Source organism: Myxine glutinosa, chromosome 8 (assembly GCF_964187855.1).
Source record: "Myxine glutinosa chromosome 8, kmMyxGlut1.1, whole genome shotgun sequence".
NCBI lineage: Eukaryota > Metazoa > Chordata > Myxini > Myxiniformes > Myxinidae > Myxine > Myxine glutinosa.
Window position 1 is genome coordinate 151704197 of NC_136268.1, and position 19179 is coordinate 151723375.

At 42.8% G+C, this 19179-nt stretch overlaps 1 long non-coding RNA gene across 2 annotated transcripts in view; it reads right to left on the bottom strand.

Moving 5' to 3' along the window:
* The window catches only part of LOC137433022 (uncharacterized), a 32820-nt gene extending 15940 nt beyond the window's left edge, over window positions 1–16880 (bottom strand). Inside the window, exons 1-2 of one of the 2 annotated variants that reach the window (XR_013624423.1) lie at window positions 16504–16880; window positions 16039–16348 (exon numbers count right to left, since the gene is read on the bottom strand). This is a non-coding gene — a long non-coding RNA (uncharacterized LOC137433022). Of the gene's footprint in view, window positions 1–16038 lie in introns of both variants that reach the window. The other variant, XR_010985622.2, reaches the window with a different exon arrangement.
* Window positions 16881–19179: the final 2299 nt, after the last annotated feature.

The following is a 19179-nucleotide window of genomic DNA, read 5'->3' on the forward strand; positions in this document are numbered from 1 at the left end:
ACATACATGGCGGCGGCCATATTGGATTTCGACGTGGCGACCAAATTTTCAATAGCGTTATTTCTTTTGCGTGGATACACCCACACACCAGATTAGAAATTAGTAGTTCGTTTATTTTTCAAGATATTTCGCTCACAAGGTTCAGACATATATATGGTGGCGGCCATCTTGGATGTTGACGTGGCGACCCAATTTTCAATAGCGTTCTTCCTTATGCCTAGATACACCCACACACCAGATTAGACGTTGGTACTTCGCTTATCTTTCAAGATATTCCGCTCACAATGTTCAGACATACATGGCGGTGGCCATCTTGGATTTTGACGTGGCGACCCAATTTTCAATAGCGTTCTTCCTTATGCCTAGATACATCCACACACAAGATTAGAAGTTGGTACTTCGCTTATTTTTCAAGATATTCCGCTCACAAGGTTCCGACATACATGGCGGCGGCCATCTTGGATTTTGACGTGGGTTGCACCCACACACCAAATTAGAATTCGGTCCTTCGCTTCCACACGCATGCACGGACGTACGCACACACGCACGGACGGACGGACGGACAAACCATAGTCCCCCTTTCGCTCCGCAGTGCGACGGAGGACAACAATAATAACAGTATTTATATAGCGCCTTAACATGAAATGAACAAAGCGCTTCACAACATATCTTGAAGACTACAACTTATATTACACAATCTTAGAAGAATATGACTTAAAGCTACTTTTCAAAAAATACAATTAAGTTACTTTGGAAATAAATGTTTTGAGTTTTGATTTGAAAGTTTTTATGTTGTGTGAGGTCCGAATAGTTATAGGTAGTTTGTTCCAGAGGGCAGGTACTGAGTTGCAAAAGGCTTTGACCCCGTATGGCATATGAGTTCTATTACAGACAAGGAGAGTCTTATCAGCGTGTGATCTTAAGTATTTGGCGTCATGAGAATGAGTGTGAGTATTAAAGACAATACTCACATTATTAAGTACTAGGGCATGCCCGTACTATATCTATATCTAAAATTATATCCCCCCCTCTATTTACATGAAATGGTTTGGTCCATGAAATGTTTTGGTCCCCCCCCTCTATTTACATGAAATGGTTTGGTCCAAAGCGAACGGCTTCCGGAGTTTGGTAAAGAAATCGCCATCGCGTGCACAAACGCGCAGGAAAGCGAATGAATCGCAAATTCGTTTTTATTAGTTTTAAAACATAGTTTAACGCCAACATAGTTTGCAAACGTGAAATAAATGAATACGCTCTCAAATGTGCCATCCGAGGCAGAGTGTGTCCGCCACGTTCGGCACACGCGATAGTTCGCTGCTCTCTGATTGGTTGAATCGTTTTTTGGACATAGCTCGGTAAGTAATTGTCCGATTAATATGAAACCTTGAAAAGGCACATCCTCGGGTCCCCAGCAATATACCTGGCAAGTTAAAAGTATATCGGACCCGTGGTTGTCGAGAAACAGCGGTCACAGACAAACGTACAAACGTACAAACAGAGATTACTGGAATTATAGATAGATTATTAAAGACACCAAACAAAGCCAGACAATAAAATAGAGCGTTCCTCGTATGTATTCAATGCAAGGCCAGAAACACGCGCAGATCGGACAGGAAACAACATGTCGTCCACAGACCACGTGACCAATTTTTTTCGGACTCTTCATATCGCAACTCTCTCTATACAGGGACTCTAGTTTACTCCAGAGGCAAGGAAAGCTGGGAGATCACTCGAGTGGCAGCTGCATGGACCATGTTGATTCCTGAGGCAAGGAAAAGCTGGAAGGTCACTTGGCTGAGTAAACTAGCTGGAAGGAAAAGCTGGAAGGTCACTTGGTTGAATTGCCAATTCACATGGTCATTGGCCCAGTGATTCCTTGCTATACGATGGAGTCGCGTGAGTATGGGACGCACAGCTGGACGACGAGCGCGAACATTGGATGCGTGTTCCTAACAGTCTGTGCAGTCTGTTCCTAACAGTAAAGCCTGTTCCTAACAGTCTGTGCAGAAATATGTATCCCAATTGCTTGGCGAAAGTCAGTATTCAGCCTTACAGCACTATAGTCCATGAGCTGATCCCTTAATTTGGTTCAATTGGTACCATCTGAGGGCACCTCAAAATTTTGCTATTTTCTGATAGCTGGATGTTTCTGGAACTCAAAACAGCATGATGGACATTTGTAACTTACAGCTCAAGCTCAGTAGAGCCATATTCATATGGGTGGGGTAGGTGAAAAAAACGTGATATTTGTTCAGTGAAAGAAAGCACTTTTTCAATTGTTTATTGCATACATCTGAAATTTCTCTTACAAAAGTATTTTTTTTAAATACATATAATCAAGATTTAAACAGTGCAAATGTTTACGACTTAGTGAACCTTCCAGTTCTTAATAGGGCCGCTGTAGCTGAACAAAGATTGAGAGGAGGACCGGCCAATAGCCAATCCTATTGGTCCATGTTGATAATAAACCGGATAGCGTATTTTGAACACATTTAATTAATTCAATCATCACTGTGATAAAATTAATACTTAAAACACTATTTTGTAATATTTCAACGTCCATCATGCCAAAAACAGAAGTGCACCTAATAGCAAAATTGGCAAGGCATACTTATCATTCTGTGCATAATAACCATACAAGTAACAAATTGAATGTACAATATCGTCAATATCCTATCATTCATAACTCACAGTCAACATGTCTTTCAGAATTTCTCTTAAGTACTCAATGTGTATTTTAAACCTTCTCTTACATATAGATGTACACACAAATTCATCATATTTACTATCAGATACTTAATGGGTGTCACTATCACTATCGCTGTCAGATTGCTGGTCCTCGCTGAGATCCTCGTCAACCTTCATATTGTCACAGTCTTGTAGAGTACAAGCCTGAGTACAAGGCAGTCCATTCACCATACACTGACAACGGGGCAGTTTGCATGACTTCTTACACTTGCAGGACAGGAACTCCAATACGATGTTCGGTGCTGGCTCTCCTGTCATCCAGTTTATCATCAGGTCTCCATTATCACTCAATACCCAACCTTTGCTGTCCAGTGGACTTGGTGTCTGGGGATCAGCTTGTAAGGAGCGGTGCCACACAGCAGCTTGGTAGTTTGCTCTGACTGCATGAAGATGAAGACAGTCATGGCATGGTGGTAACTGACCAGATTCTACATTACCATCTTTCACCCTGAATAGTTCGTACCGCATCTCGTTAACATCACAGATATCAGTCTGACTGACAGAGTCGGCATGTGAATGCTTCCAAGACCTTGAAAACGTCATCTGACAGCTGCCATTCTGATCCCAGTTTAGTGAAAGCGTCCCTGAACTTGTCGTTGCTTATTAGCAGTTTTAGTGCACCAAGCTTTCCACGACCACTAAAAGCACTAACAGTGTCACAGCCAGAAAACGCATGTAAGCCTAGTAATCCATCGCATACATCCTGTCCCAGCGCTGCAGACACTTTGCTGATGCTGACAAATCGCGTGCAAGTTGTCGTACCACACTTGACATATATGGCACAGTCAATGTCTTTCTGAAAGGCCAGACATAAGAGTATGATATCAGTATCCTCCGCTACTATGACGATTGAGGACATGGCTGGTGCAGCATGTTTGGCATGGAAGATTACTCTTGTATCAGCCTCCTCCTGGGATGTGCTTAGATCCTTTTCCTCTGTTACTTCATCGCAGGTGATCTTGAAGCATTGATTACTGCATGTAACATACATGATTCTGCCACCAAGTTTCAACCTCATGTTTGGCTCTTTCCACTGGTTCACAATGAAATTTATAAGTTTCATCTTGCTAGCTCCACAAGAAAGAAGGCGTCGCCATTGTTGGATCTTGTGACCTGGGATGATATTGGTGAATCAAATTCCTGTTTCTGAACCTCTCATTGTCCTCTCAGCTGCTTTGATAGACATCTGTTGGTACACATCAAAGACCAAGTCAATTCGCTCACTCAGTTCAGTTCTCAGTACAGATGCCAGCATCTGATCCGCTAAGTCTTCAAACGTTAGGTTATCACCCTTCATCTTCTGTACAATAGTCATTCCGTCAATGATACATGCAGACGGGGTTTCTATATGGTCAGCAGGCGCGGCCATAGTTTCCAACTTTCTTGCCAATGCTGCCTTATTTGTCTTTTTCAGTGTCCCATCAGTGTTTGCTAACGACCACGGGATAGGACCTAGAGGATGCTTTAGGACTTCTTTCATATCGAGTTTTCTTGATGAAGCAACCAAGACCATATGACCGAACAGCTTATTGTCACTCTTCAGAACAACTTCCTTGTTTGTGGATTTCTTGGTTTTCCGTTGCTTGATACTGTCAAATGTCTTCAAGCTCAACCTTGGAATCTTCTCATAGAATTTTTCTCCTTTCGCTATTCGATCCTCTTGGAATTTTTGGTACGTTCCTTCTCCCTTCTTCTGTGCAGACACCAAATCAGCAGAAACATCTGGTGGAGCAGCTGCACCAGTTGAGATACTGATGAGCTCGGTTTCACCTGTCTCGAAAGGATTCGTCCAGTTGGCTTCAGGAATATCTCCAAGAGACTGTACAACATCTTCATCTTTCTTAATACGGGAAGATGTCAAATCATGATGAACACTAGACTCGGAAACATCTGTCATCTTACGTAGTTGTTGTAGACATGAGCTGCGATACTCTGCTGTCATGTAGAACCGACTCACTGCACCAGGGTTGAGAGAGAATCCTTTCGTGCCACCTGTAATATAAAACCTTGGTAAGTACATTGTTTCATTACAGGTATTTTGTGCACTTTCTGCACTTGTTCAGCTAGAAATGTAACGTTTTAGCTTAATTTGCTACCTGCTGTTTGCGTGTCTTTATTGATAGTCTCTTCGATTGTTTGCCAACTGGAATACGCCCAAAGGGGTTACTGTCACCCAGTTGAACCGAGAAACCGCCATCTAACATGTGTTTGTATACCTCGGGGTGCGTCTCTGGAAGCCTCGTCATTTCACAGTAATAGAGCGACAAGTACCTGCAAAAAAAATATATTATGCAGGTGCGTATGAGGAAGAAATTTTGATATATGATTTCATGATCACCAATTTACTGCTTAATTATTAATCATACCTGGCGTAATTCTGCTTATCGTACGCGAAGCACCACGGTATCATTCTCTTGACTGCAGACAGGTGGAGAGACCAGATTCCTTCTCGTGAGCCTCGGATGAGTTTGTCAGGGAATAAAATATTCATATTAACAATTGACCATATTGTTAATATAACTACCGAATGTGATCTGGTGTAAATATGCTCTGTGGTGCAGTTTGATAAAACTGTGAATCCTCTTGAACTATTTAGCTTCTGTTAAAGAGCTAACAGGTGGTCAAGAGAGAGTTAATTTAAGGAACAGAATGTGTAACGCTCTTGGACTGCCATCTGTCTATCGAAAATAGCCTATGTTCAGTCCACTGAACACAGGCTAGAAAATGCATCTGTCACCTCTCTGACAGTTTTAGCCATGGGCAAAATTCCCCCTCAGACAGGTCATACAAAGTGACCTCTCAAAGGGGTATGAAGCACTTTTAGCTTTCTATCCCAAACTATGGCTAAATATGGCTTTTTGGATAAAGGAACCAGAGACGCTTGCAGGCTCTCATGTCCCAAGGGGTATTTAACCTCTGCTCCATGACATCAAAGGAGTTTGGGCCTTTATAACCAAGAGAAAGTTGCGATTGGAGAGCAGTGAAACTGGGAGACCGACTGTGAAGTTCTGAAGACCTACAGACCGAGCTTCAACAAAGACCTACCGAACAAGCTTCAACAAAGACTGGAACAAAGACTCATTAAAGATCTCGGCTTAGTATACAACAAAATTCTCTAAAGTGAATAAAACATTGATTTTGCTAAAACGAGTTTCTTGAAGTTTTAGTAGTAGAACAGTAGAAATTATTCTTCTACAAGATCCAGGAGAACGCCTACAATGTCAATGAAGGAGACCCAGAAGGATGCCAGCTGCCCTTGGCTGCTGCGTAGATGATCAAGATACTGTGTAAAATGCGAAAGCACCAGAGACAGAATCATTCCTCAACACCGAGTCCAGAGTTTCGTGGGACACATCTTCATGTAAGGATCTGATGGCTTTGGTGGTCTCGTTCAGGTGCTTTACATCTTCAGCATGGTGGTCTTCGAACCATGGATAGAAGCCTTTCCAGGCTAATCTGAGCAAGGCCTCGTACACAAGCTTACAGAGCCGAACCCCTCGGTTGTAGTTGCGACCTTCGAGGACTGATGTGATTGAGCCCTCAGCTATTATGCCTGATTCAACAGCTAGATCCCTCAATCCAGCCGAACTGAACCTCTTTCCAATGATTGATAACAGGTTACACAAGGTATGGAACGTTCCCATTCGTAGCACCACCTTCTGAAACAGTTGGTTGTGTTTCCATTTGATCTCCAGAGCTTTTGCATACAAGGCTTGGTCGAAGACACAAACTATCTCCTGAACATTTAGTTCATCCTTTATCTTGGCAGCCTGAAGCAAGATCTGGTGAACTGTTGATAAATGTGTGGCTGGAGCGTTGATTGTAGGGAGATATCCTACGGTGTCTTTCTTGACTGATATATCGTCTCTCGTCGTCAAATTGAGGCCAATCCAGGAACTGATAGACTGATTTCTGGTATCAGAAAGACGAGTCAATGACCACACAAGGTTTTTACAATTCGCTGTTTCCACCGCTGATTGCATATCCATATCCAGAGGTTTCATGGCTGGTGGTCCTTCTCTGTTGCCTGCATTGTAGTCTGGCACTTCCAGAGCTACGGGTGTAATGGTCCGCTTCTTCTCGTTTGATTGGGCAAATTTACTCTCTGGTAGCTTCACGGTCTGGACTTGAGGCTGTATGATAATTCCATTCACGCTGTGAGAGGTACCACCACCGCTAAGCGTCTCTTCGAGTCTGTCAATGTTGTCAAAGGCAAGTGTTGTTGGAATACCTGTATGAGAGGTGGACGGGAGAACAACCCCTCGGTCTGCTTCCTTCCTTTGTTTCTGAAGACATAATGCAGTGTCCATCTCTTCAAGCTTGGAATACGAGATACTGTGTCCCAGTCGATTGAGCAACTTAATAAGTTCAACATTGCCTGTGAGGGATTTTACTCCCCACGGCAGTAGAATGTGCTTGGTGGGCGCAAGTGCCCCTCTACTCACAGCATACAGGCAATCTTGTCCTATTGACTGCACAACACATTTCAGTTTTTCCGTTCCATCCTCTGCTTCACCAAGTAGAAGCAAATTCAACAAGGTTTGTAAAGCATCTGGCAAAATACTGTACTCAGAGTTCAGTTCATCAGGATGCGGAGGCCACGGTTTTGTTTTGAGCTTCTTGATTTGTCCTCTTATGTGGGTCGCTGACAGTTTCACAACATTTTCCATATCATCTACATGCTTTAAACACTCCAGTCGATCTTCAATCTTTGTCAGTTCAACCACTACCTTCTCCAAGGAAAGACTATCTGGATACACTAAAAGCTTACCACTGTTGTTGGTGACAAAATGAAGTGATTTGCCAAATTCACATTCTAGTTTTCGTCGTATGTGTTTTTTGGTTTGTAATTTCACATTATTGCAACCAAATGATTGCATATGGTTCACGAATTTCTCAGTCAGAACTGTCATTTTCACCACTGTTGGCGCCACAAACAATGTCTCTCTGATGTACATGAAGAGGTGTAGGTAGGATTCATGTTCGGCTGCCTTATAAGCCACTTCATCGTCGTCAGTTGAGTTTGTATTTGGAGGTGTTCGTTTCTCATCTCTGGTATAGTTACGGTAGCAAGTCTTGTGGTAATGAGCCTCAGCAGCAATCAACTCCCTAGATGTAATTGCGAGGATACGATCATCCAGCTTTGTAAGAGCTGCATTTCTTACTTTATCATCTGCACGCATCTCTCGAGACTGCAGGAGGACCTCTCTAGTGTTAGAGCCTGAAGCATACTTGCTTTTCTTTTCACAAAAGATGCAAACTGCCTCTAAAACACGTGATGTGGTAGGTGTGCTTCGAGAAGATCTTCTTGTTTCACTGGAACATTCTGATTCCCATGTTTCGACAAACTTTGCGAGTGTTTTCTTATGTGTGAAACTGGCTCGACAGTCTCTGTGGTAAAACAAGCGTTCGTCATATTCATGTTCCTCGAGGTCATGGATAGGATAAAAGTTTTGTATTTTGGCTGCATTCAACAGTACGTTAAGGGATTCTGCATCTCTAGGCTTGGTAACATTAGATTCAGATGATTGTTTGGAACAAATAATGCAGGTTCTTTCGATTGAAGATTGTTTGCGCTTCTTCCTAGATGACTCCATAATGTTTTGATGTTCACATTCTGAACTCAGTCACACACCTGAAATGATATATAAAGAAACGTTCAGAATCGTTCATTTTGTTTGATAATCTACATTTCAAACCTTAAATAAATTTTCGTCATCTGATATCTGTAAAAGTATATATTAGACTTAATTACATCTTAAATATTTTTGCTTATGCATTTAAAAATTTATATTTAAAGCACATAACAAATATTTTATAAGCTTATAGTTTATAACAAATATGGTCATACCAAAAACTGTTGTGGATCATCACAGCACGAACAAAATATCAGCTGAAAACCCTTAAATATAAAAATTAATATCGCATGTCTTGCCTGTAAGTAAAGTAAATTGTACAGGGTCCGTCAGAGAGGTGTGACGATTTTCAGAAAACTCGTACACAGTTGTTTTTAGTCGAATTTCAATTTTTTTTTTTTTTAAAGACTACATATATAATGCCATGTAATACACTGTAACAAAGACATTTTTAAAATGTAATTCATGTTTGAAAAATGACATCATCTAAATGGCGGCCGTTCTTGTCCAAGCATTCTTGCAGACGCGTGGAAAAGTTCCAGCATTTCTCAGCACAGCAGCATCCCTCAGCAGTTCCAGCATTCTTTCTGCGAGCGTAAACCGCCGTACGAAATCATTCTGCTGCAGTTCTTGAACCACCATGATTTTGTACGCGTGATAATGAAGGTCCAAGTGCAAAATTCGACGAACTGATCTGTCTGACATCCGTAGAGCGCGAGCGTGCCGTACCGCTGACTGACGAGGGCTGGCCTCCACAGCTTGTCGAACCCTTTCGATGTTTTCCGGGGTCCTAACGGTTCGATCACCTCCCCGAGCTGCTCCCGGCCTCACAGATCCAGTTGTCCTGAGGTTTTTTACCCACTTCAATATTGTGTTTCGAGACGGAACGGCGCCACGTCGACCAACATTGAAGTGAGTAAGAAATCTGCGCTGTGTATGCACAACCGAACTACCCGTTTGAATAAACGTCTCAACAACAAAGACGCGATGTTCAATCGTCCACAGCTCCATGGCTACTGAAATGGCGCCTAACAACGAGTAACCAACAGCCATCACGCATGTGCTAGACCCCCCACTTGCATTGTTATACCCAATTCAAACATGAATTACATTTTTAAAATGTCTTTGTTACAGTGTATTAAATGGCATTATATATGTAGTCTTTAAAAAAAATAAAAATTGAAATTCGACTAAAAATAACTGTGTACGAGTTTTCTGAAAATCGTCACACCTCCCAGCCGGACCCTGTATTTGTTAATATCCAGTAGAACTTGCACACATATCAAATTTTCACTTTTTGCACAAATAATACCGCGTTTATATGAAATGATAATGCAATTAATGGACACAAAATAAGTTCCAAAAATATTTATTTAACAAATATACATGTTTTATCACATCCACACACAACCACACACAAAAAAGCAACATTCATTATTGATTATTTTATTTGGTCGCCATAAGCAATATTGTAACAACTTCCATGTGTCAGAAATGGCCATTTTTGCCACATTTTCATCAAAATATTAAAATCGCTGTAGAAAACTTGAGCTGTGAGTTTGGAATGTCCATCATGCATTTTTGTTGTGTCCTCATATGTACCATCAATAAACAATAGGTTTTTTGAGGTGCCCTCAGATGGTACCGACTTCGTACCTGGCTCATGGACTACTAGTAAAGTGGTTTTGCCTCGCCGACAGGCTTAAGTAGTGGCCCTGCTGGGCTGTCATGGAATGTAGTCGACCTGAACGTGGCCTTTCTGCGACGCTACCTGTCGCATTAAAGCGATTCCACAACCTGGAAATGACGCTAGGACTCTCATTAAAATTTGCTGCCACATTTCTCTGTGACTGTCCAGCTTGCAGCAACCCCACTGCTCGACCTGCTTCAGCTACGGTGAGATGCCGTCTCATCTTACTATAATTCACCAAATGTCCGTCTGTCTGTCTGTCTGTCCATTCGAAGGTACCGCAAAAACTTGTGAACCGATATTTTGGGTGGGTAATCCTGGGATCTCCAGGAGTAAAATAGGCTATTTAGTTTTTCCAATTTCAGCTTTGGTCTCCAGCATTCTCAGGTTTGGACTCCCGCATAACATTCACGTTCGCATAACGTTCATTGTGACGATGTTTCCAAAGAAGGTGTTGTTGTTTTCCCGGGTGCCGCACAAATGGCTGCATTGATCGCTGCACAGCTGCAGTTTTTCCGTAATCGGACTCGGTGACTTCGGACAAAGACCTTTTATAAGGACACGGGTTGAATCCCTGCTTGAGAGAATTCCATCCCCCTCCCCGCCATCACGGCCGTCTCTCCAACTTACAATCCCACAAGATATGCGGAAAGGACGACCCAAAAGCAATATAAACATCATTAAACAGCATTCGTATGTAAACATCATTAAAAGTAAATAATGACCTCGGCCAAAGTTCAAATGACGTTTAATCTCTACATGAGAGAACTCCACATAGCTATTTGGGTGGTGTATACGCTAACAGATCGCTGTCTCCATCGATCTTGCGTAGGCCGTACGACCTATCGGCTCAAAATCCTTTTAACTGTTTATTTGGTAGTTTTTACAATGAAGGAAACATGTATCGGGTGTACATACGACACAGCTGCACACCAGTCTCGGAGGCAGTCCAAGAATTACAGATCTGGTGAACAAGGACGTGACACAGCTGCACACCAGTCTCGGTGTCTTGGAGGCACACCAACAACTTCACCAAAATCTGATATTTTATCTTTTCATTTGGTCCTCCCAATTGAAGCCCCGCCCATAGGGCGGGTACCGTTGCTAGTGCTGGTAATTGAACCCGAGTGTACTAAACGTCAAATAATGCAAAAAAAAAAGAAGCAAAACAGTAGCCTTCTTAAAGTTCAGTTGAAGCTACAGAACGGCAGATACACTATGTACACTTTGGTTTTAGAGCAACCGAGACAAATTATCATGCTACAGCTGAAAAACAAGTTGCACGTGCTATCATTTTACACACAGTTATTGAATACATATGGACGGTGGTAATTATTGAAAAGTTTTTAAAAGTAACTTTATTTTCTCGTAGAAAAAATAACTTGAAAAGGCAATCTCTAACTTGTTTTGTCCAGTATATTTAAGATCCACCTGGCGTTATTTCTCCAGCAGTATAAGGTCCTCATATGAGAGCTTCTCCCGGTACGAGTCCAGCAACTCCTCTACAATACCCTCCTCCGCCTCATCAAAGCCGACAGCCTTGACCATTAAGAAGACATTACTTCGTGCTTTCGACAGATCATTATTCATGCTGAAATCCTTGAAGTCATGAACAAATTGAGGGCGAAGTTTCCTACACACACCATTCATACAGTAACGGGTGACTTCCTTCCAACACTCCTCAACATTACATAGAGCATTCCTTATTGTAAAGACCTTCCAGAATTCCTTTGCAGTCATCTGATCATTATCAGTTGATTTAATCAGGTTTGCAAATGTTATTCAGAGATAATACACATTGAATGTAGCAATCACTCCCTGGTCTTAATATCAGCTATACAATCACCTCTTTAATAGCATTCTAAAACATCAATTTTAGACATGGTTGTTAGTTTTACTGACTACATCACTGATGTTCGTATGACTATAACTTGACCAGGGTTGTTAGTTTTACTGACTACATCACTGATTTTGGTATGACTATAACTTGACCAGGGTTGTTAGTTTTACTGACTACGACGTCACTGATGTTGGTATGACTATTAGTCTAGTAGGAAGACTAGGTCCCCCTGCACCCCCCGGAGATATACTTCTAATCAGTGTTTCGAGATTGGAAAAAATGTGTAGAAAATGACTAGCTATGGCCCCAAGCTGAAAAAATGTCCCACATACCATTTTTATGCAAATTACTGCTGCCATTATCAAAAAAAGACTAGGTCCCCCTGCACCCCCCGGAGATATACTTCTAATCAGTGTTTCTAGATTGGAAAAAATGTGTAGAAAATGACTAGCTATGGCCCCAAGCTGAAAAAATGTCCCACATACCATTTTTATGCAAATTACTGCTGCCATTATCAAAAAAAGACTAGGTCCCCCTGCACCCCCCGGAGATATACTGAAACTGGCAGTGACTGGTGATTGAAATGCGGTGCCTTTTTGTGTTTCAGGTCGAGGTACGTGAACTCCCCACGATCTACAGCAACCAGGAAGAGACTGATACCAGGGTGGTTCTGTACCTCCATCATGCTGCTACCATCGGATACAAGAACGCTGTAGTCAGAACACCGGACACAGACATCCTCCTGATCCTGCTCCACCATGCCCACAACATCAAGCTGACGGTGTACCTGGATACAGGGTCAGGGAAGCATCGCCAACTTGTCAACGTCTCTGAGCTGGCAGAATCCCTGGGAGAGGACTACTGTGCCACTCTCCTGGGGTACTATGTGTTCAGCGGAGAAGACTGCACCAGTGCCTTCAAAGGGAAGGGAAAAGTCGGGCCCTTGAAAAAGCTGGAGAAGAATCCCAGGTTTCACAGGGCATTCGGTGAACTGGGTGACAACTGGGATGCCAACCCTGAGGTGGAGAGGCAGTTAGAAAAATTCACCTGTGTGATGTACGGCCAGAGTCGCGAGTCATCAGTGGACATTGTCCGTGCCAAGCTGCTACGAAAAATGGTGGGAGAGGACAAGACCCTCACATCCAAGTCCAAGGTTGATCTGGCTCGCCTTCCTCCATGCCAGTCTGCCCTGAAGCCGCACATCCAGCGTGTGAACCACCGCGTAGCATTGTACAAAAGAGCCGATCAACCTATCATCGAAAAGCCAAAACCTTATGAGGAGCAAGGATGGATAAGGACTGATGAAGGACTGTTGAAACCAATGTGGTCCAGTGGTCCCATCCTACCAACCTCACTGGTGGATCTTCTGAACACAGGAGAGCACGAAGAGGAGGAGGAAGAGGAAGGAGAAGAAGAGTTTGACTCTGACGATTTCGATGAAAATGATGATGACTGACTCAGTGTAGAATCACTAATGCTAATGATGTTTATCTAAAACAAGCAAGAGAAGAGTGGTCACATTGAGTGCTAGGACTATTTTGACAGTTGTAATATTTAGAAAAATAAAACTTTGTGTTAACGTCTGTGTAGACGGACCTTAATATGAGTCTATTATTTCGTAAAACTGTGATTATTTTGTAAATAAAGCACTAATTAGCATACTAGTATACCATAGACACATGTAATCATGTTATGAATAGTTCTATCATGATCTATGCCCTTCAAAACATGGGTCTAGACACCTTCATTTTTCAATTATCTGCAATATTGGCTGAGATATGTCAAAAATCGTTTTTTTGATAATGGCAGCAGTAATTTGCATAAAAATGGTATGTGGGACATTTTTTCAGTTTGGGGCCATAGCTAGTCATTTTCTACACATTTTTTCCAATCTAGAAACACTGATTAGAAGTATATCTCCGGGGGGTGCAGGGGGACCTAGTCTTCCTACTAGACTATATAACTTGACCAGGGTTGTTAGTTTTACTGACTATGATGTCACTGATGTTGGTATGACTAACTTGGCCAGGGTTGTTAGTTTTACTGACTATGACGTCACTGATTTTGGTGTGACTAAAACTTGACCACGGTTGTTAGTTTTACTATGACGTCACTGATGTTGGTATGTCCAACTTGACCAGGGTTGTTAGTTTTACTGACTATGACATCACAGATGTTGGTGTGACTGTAACTTGACCAGGGTTGTTAGTTTTACTGACTATGACGTCACAGATTTTGCTTTGACTATAACTTGACCAGGGTTGTTAGTTTTACTGACGATGACGTCACCGATTTTGGTACGACTATAACTTGGCCAGGGTTGTTAGTTTTACTGACTATGACGTCACTGATTTTGGTATGACTATAACTTGGCCAGGGTTGTTAGTTTTACTGACGATGACGTCACTGATTTTGGTATGACTATAACTTGGCCAGGGTTGTTAGTTTTACTGACGATGACGTCACTGATTTTGGTATGACTATAACTTGGCCAGGGTTGTTAGTTTTACTGATGATGACATCACTGATGATGACATCACTGATGTTGGTGTGACTATAACTTGGCCAGGGTTGTTAGTTTTACTGACGATGACGTCACTGATTTTGGTATGACAGTGGAGTTGTTCATAAATCACATGCAGGCCAAAACCTCAATATAAACAAGCATTCTGAGTATTGCGCTGCAATACATGTCCCCTACCGGCAGTCTGTCTGTCGTTAAATATTTTCGTTTAATTAACGATATCTGCCAAACCACGTGCCCTATCGCAAATTCCAATAGGACATTTTAGTAGACTGACATGCTGAACAGATCTGTGAAGTTTCCCCTCGATTGGATCAAAAATGAGCGAGGAGCTCGGTTTTAAAGGTTCATGCTTTAAAACGTCATAACTCTGAAACGATGTGACGCATGACGTCATGCTCGTTGACTTTTTTGTTCGTCATGGGTATGCGATTCTGCCTGCAAAGTTTGGCCTCGATCTGTTCAGCCGTTGCAGAGAAAAAGGGGTTTTCGTGTTTTCACGAAAAACAATATGGCCACCGAACCACGTGACCTGTGACGTCATAATTACAATTAAAATATTCTACAGACCGAGTCCCTCCTACGGTGAAAATTTGATCTCAATCGGTCCTATTATTGCAGAGAAATTGTTTTTTAAAGGAAATTAAAACTTTAAATGGCACTGAGTTAAGGATCATCAGAATTATCAGAATTCCCAAAGTTCAAAGTGCCATAACTTTGTTAAAAATGATCGAAACGTCGTGAAGTTCGAACTTGATCTGTAACTTATCATGAGGAAACCATGTGCCAAGTTTTAAATCATTAGCATTAAGCGTTTAGAAATAAAGTCCGGAAAACTGTTCTTTGCGTGACGGACTGACAGACGGACAGACTGACAGACTGACAGACGGACAGACTGACTGACTGACAGACGGACAGACGGACTGACGGACAGACGGCGTGTAAACCTCTAGTCCCCTCCGGTGTACACCGGTAGGGGACTAATAAGGGTACTGTACTGTAAGGTGAAATCACAAGGACATTGGTAAACAATACATGGTGTAGATCACACTTGGGATTTGAACCTGGGGTCAAACATTAGAGAGACTTTATGCTAACCAAGACAATGATAGCAAAGTTATCGGAATATGCAGGTAATCATACACAAATAAATAAAGGATCCGAAGAGGATGCCAACAGGTAATCGTTAAACTTTTGTTTGTAAAGTAGGAGAGACGAGGCCAGACGATCGTGTATATTTTGTACATTGTAGGCCTCATTAATTAGTCCCTAATTGGGGTTCATAAAACCGACGAGGAACCGAGTTCCCACTTTGGAGAACATATCCAGCACCCCACGTGACCGCACAGGTAACCAGCACGCAGGCAACCTGTGGATTCCTCGTGTGTTTAGGAAACAAACACACAGAGTCCATCAGGTAACGTCACGAAGCTCAAGTGCACGTCATCGATCATCATGGAGCCTGATAAAGTTTGATCGTCAATAATTAATTTAATAACGCATTTGCCATTATACCGCGTCATCACGGTGGGTATACACTGTACAGTATACACTGTATGTCTGTAAATAATTAAATATAACAATAATGTATGAAACTCACCATTTGAGAGGCGTCTTCTCGATACAGTGACGGTTTAAATGGTCAAAATTAAAGTTAAATTTGGAGGATAAAGTTAAATGAGGTGAAGAAGAATGTAAAGTCCGCAGCGTCCAGTTCGCGTGACTGTATTTACCAGAACAGTGCGTACTGTGTGAGTACTGTGTGCGTACTGTGTGAGTACTCGGTGCGAGCGGCGCCGTAACTAAGGCAGGAAGACGAACTTTGGGACTTTCCCACAATCACGGAAGTCGTTTCCGATAACAAACAAGCGGCGCTCAGCTTCCTATTGGTCGGGAAAATGAACACGTTACTCGTTCGCGTTTAGAAAGTTACTCGTTCGCGTTTAAAAAGTTACTCGTTCGCGTTTAAAAAGTTACTCGTTCGCGTTTAGAAAGTTACTCGTTCGCGTTTAGAAAGTTACTCGTTCGCGTTTAGAAAGTTACTCGTTCGCGTTTAAAAAGTTACTCGTTCGCGTTTAGAAAGTTACTCGTTCGCGTTTAGAAAGTTACTCGTTCGCGTTTAAAAAGTTACTCGTTCGCGTTTAAAAAGTTACTCGTTCGCGTTTAAAAAGTTACTCGTTCGCGTTTAGAAAGTTACTCGTTCGCGTTTAAAAAGTTACTCGTTCGCGTTTAGAAAGTTACTCGTTCGCGTTTAGAAAGTTACTCGTTCGCGTTTAGAAAGTTACTCGTTCGCGTTTAGAAAGTTACTCGTTCGCGTTTAAAAAGTTACTCGTTCGCGTTTAAAATTCCACAGGAGGTTTGAATGTTCTGCGAAACATGTCCATTGCATTCCTCCCGAAAATGACAATCGACATGACGAACTGGCCCCGCCCCGCCTCCCACGACGATACTCTTCTTCTTCGTTGGTGTGCAGCACAAGGCTTGACATGCGCCTGTGCCGCTGATGCAGTGCCCTCTGCTGGTCAGAGGAGGAATTTGTACAGAGTGCCAGCGACAGCTCGCCTACTTTTCAATATGGACACTGTGGGGTCTCTAACGTCGATCTACGAATGCTGTCAGACGGGACGTCAAGTTTAACGTCCATTCGAGGGCTAGCGCGCACACACACACACACACACACACACACACACACACACACACACACACACACACACACACACACCATATAAACACACACACAGTGCAGTGCGTACAGGCAAGTAGTAAGTCTTGCCTTCGAGTGAGCTGTGTAGTAAGACTTGCCTTCGAGTGAGCTGTGCAGTAAGTCTTGCCTTCGAGTGAGCTGTGTAGTAAGTCTTGCCTTCGAGTGAGCTGTGTAGTAAGTCTTGCCTTCGAGTGAGCTGTGTAGTAAGACGCCTTCGAGTGAGCTGTGTAGTAAGTCTTGCCTAGGAGTGAGCTGTGTAGTAAGTCTTGCCTCGAAGTGAGCTGTGTCGTAAGTCTTGCCTTCGAGTGAGCTGTGTAGTAAGTCTTACCTAGGAGTGAGCTGTGTAGTAAGTCTTGCCTTGGAGTGAGCTGTGTAGTAAGTCTTGCCTCTGAGTGACCTGTGTAGTAAGTCTTGCCTAGGAGTGAGCTGTGTAGTAAGTCTTGCCTTGGAGTGAGCTGTGTAGTAAGTCTTGCCTAGGAGTGAGCTGTGTAGTAAGTCTTGCCTAGGAGTGAGCTGTGTAGTAAGTCTTGCCTTGGAGTGAGCTGTGTAGTAAGTCTTGCCTAGGAGTGAGCTGTGTAGTAAGTCTTGCCTTGGAGTGAGCTGTGTAGTAAGTCTTGCCTCTGAGTGAGCTGTGTAGTAAGTCTTGCCTCTGAGTGAGCTGTGTAGTAAGTCTTGCCTCGGAGTGAGCTGTGTAGTAAGTCTTGCCTTCGAGTGAGCTTTGTAGTAAGTCTTGCCTTCGAGTGAGCTGTGTAGTAAGTCTTGCCTTCGAGTGAAATGTGTCGTAAGTCTTGCCTTCGAATGAGCTGTGTAGTAAGTCTTGCCTGGGAGTGAGCTGTGTAGTAAGTCTTGCCTCGGAGTGAGCTGTGTAGTAAGTCTTGCCTTCGAGTGAGCTGTGTAGTAAGACTTGCCTTCGAGTGAGCTGTGTAGTAAGTCTTGCCTTCGAGTGAGCTGTGTAGTAAGACTTGCCTTCGAGTGAGCTGTGTAGTAAGACGCCTTCGAGTGAGCTGCGTAGTAAGACTTGCCTTCGAATGAGCTGTGTATTAAGTCTTGCCTTGGAGTGAGCTGTGTAGTAAGTCTTGCCTTGGAGTGAGGTGTGTAGTAAGTCTTGCCTTGGAGTGAGCTGTGTAGTAAGTCTTGCCTTGGAGTGAGCTGTGTAGTAAGTCTTGCCTTGGAGTGAGCTGTGTAGTAAGTCTTGCCTTGGAGTGAGCTGTGTAGTAAGTCTTGCCTTCGAGTGAGCTGTGTAGTAAGACTTGCCTTCGAGTGAGCTGTGTAGTAAGACGCCTTCGAGTGAGCTGCGTAGTAAGACTTGCCTTCGAATGAGCTGTGTATTAAGTCTTGCCTTGGAGTGAGCTGTGTAGTAAGTCTTGCCTTGGAGTGAGCTGTGTAGTAAGTCTTGCCTTGGAGTGAGCTGTGTAGTCACATTAATCATGAGATTTGTTGGTCGACATTAAGGATCCCCCAGTATCTTTCACAAACAATAGACAATGTTCATGTGAACCTTTGCCAAGTTCCACATTTCTTCCCTCACCGAGAGTTTCAGTGGTTGTTTTTTTGACAAATGTCGGGAATGCATAAACCATGATATGAGGGCATCAGATTGGTGCATTTCTTGCATAGTGGGAAAGGAAAGGGTCAAATTTCTGCCATTTCTTTTGCATTCCTTCACTAACAGTTTCTTCAAAAGTCGGACATTACATAAATCTGTTTAGCAATCGTCTTATTCTTCTTTGGGAGCCACAATTATTCCCACGTTCTTATGGGGTTCGCAGGGGAAGCTTGGTCCTAGTCTTTCACGAAACGGCTGGCGAGGCCTGACGTTCACCTAAAGTTAGGGCAGGATTTTGTTATTTGTTTATGGTGCCTGCGCTGGCTCGCCTTCTCTTCAAAAAGGACACCATGGGATCTTTAACGTCCACGAACTAATTTTCTCACACAGGATGCCAATTGTAACGTACAGGATGCCCATTTTAACACACTGGTCCATTTTTACGCACTGGTCCATTTTAACGCACAGATCCATTTTAATGCACTGGTCCA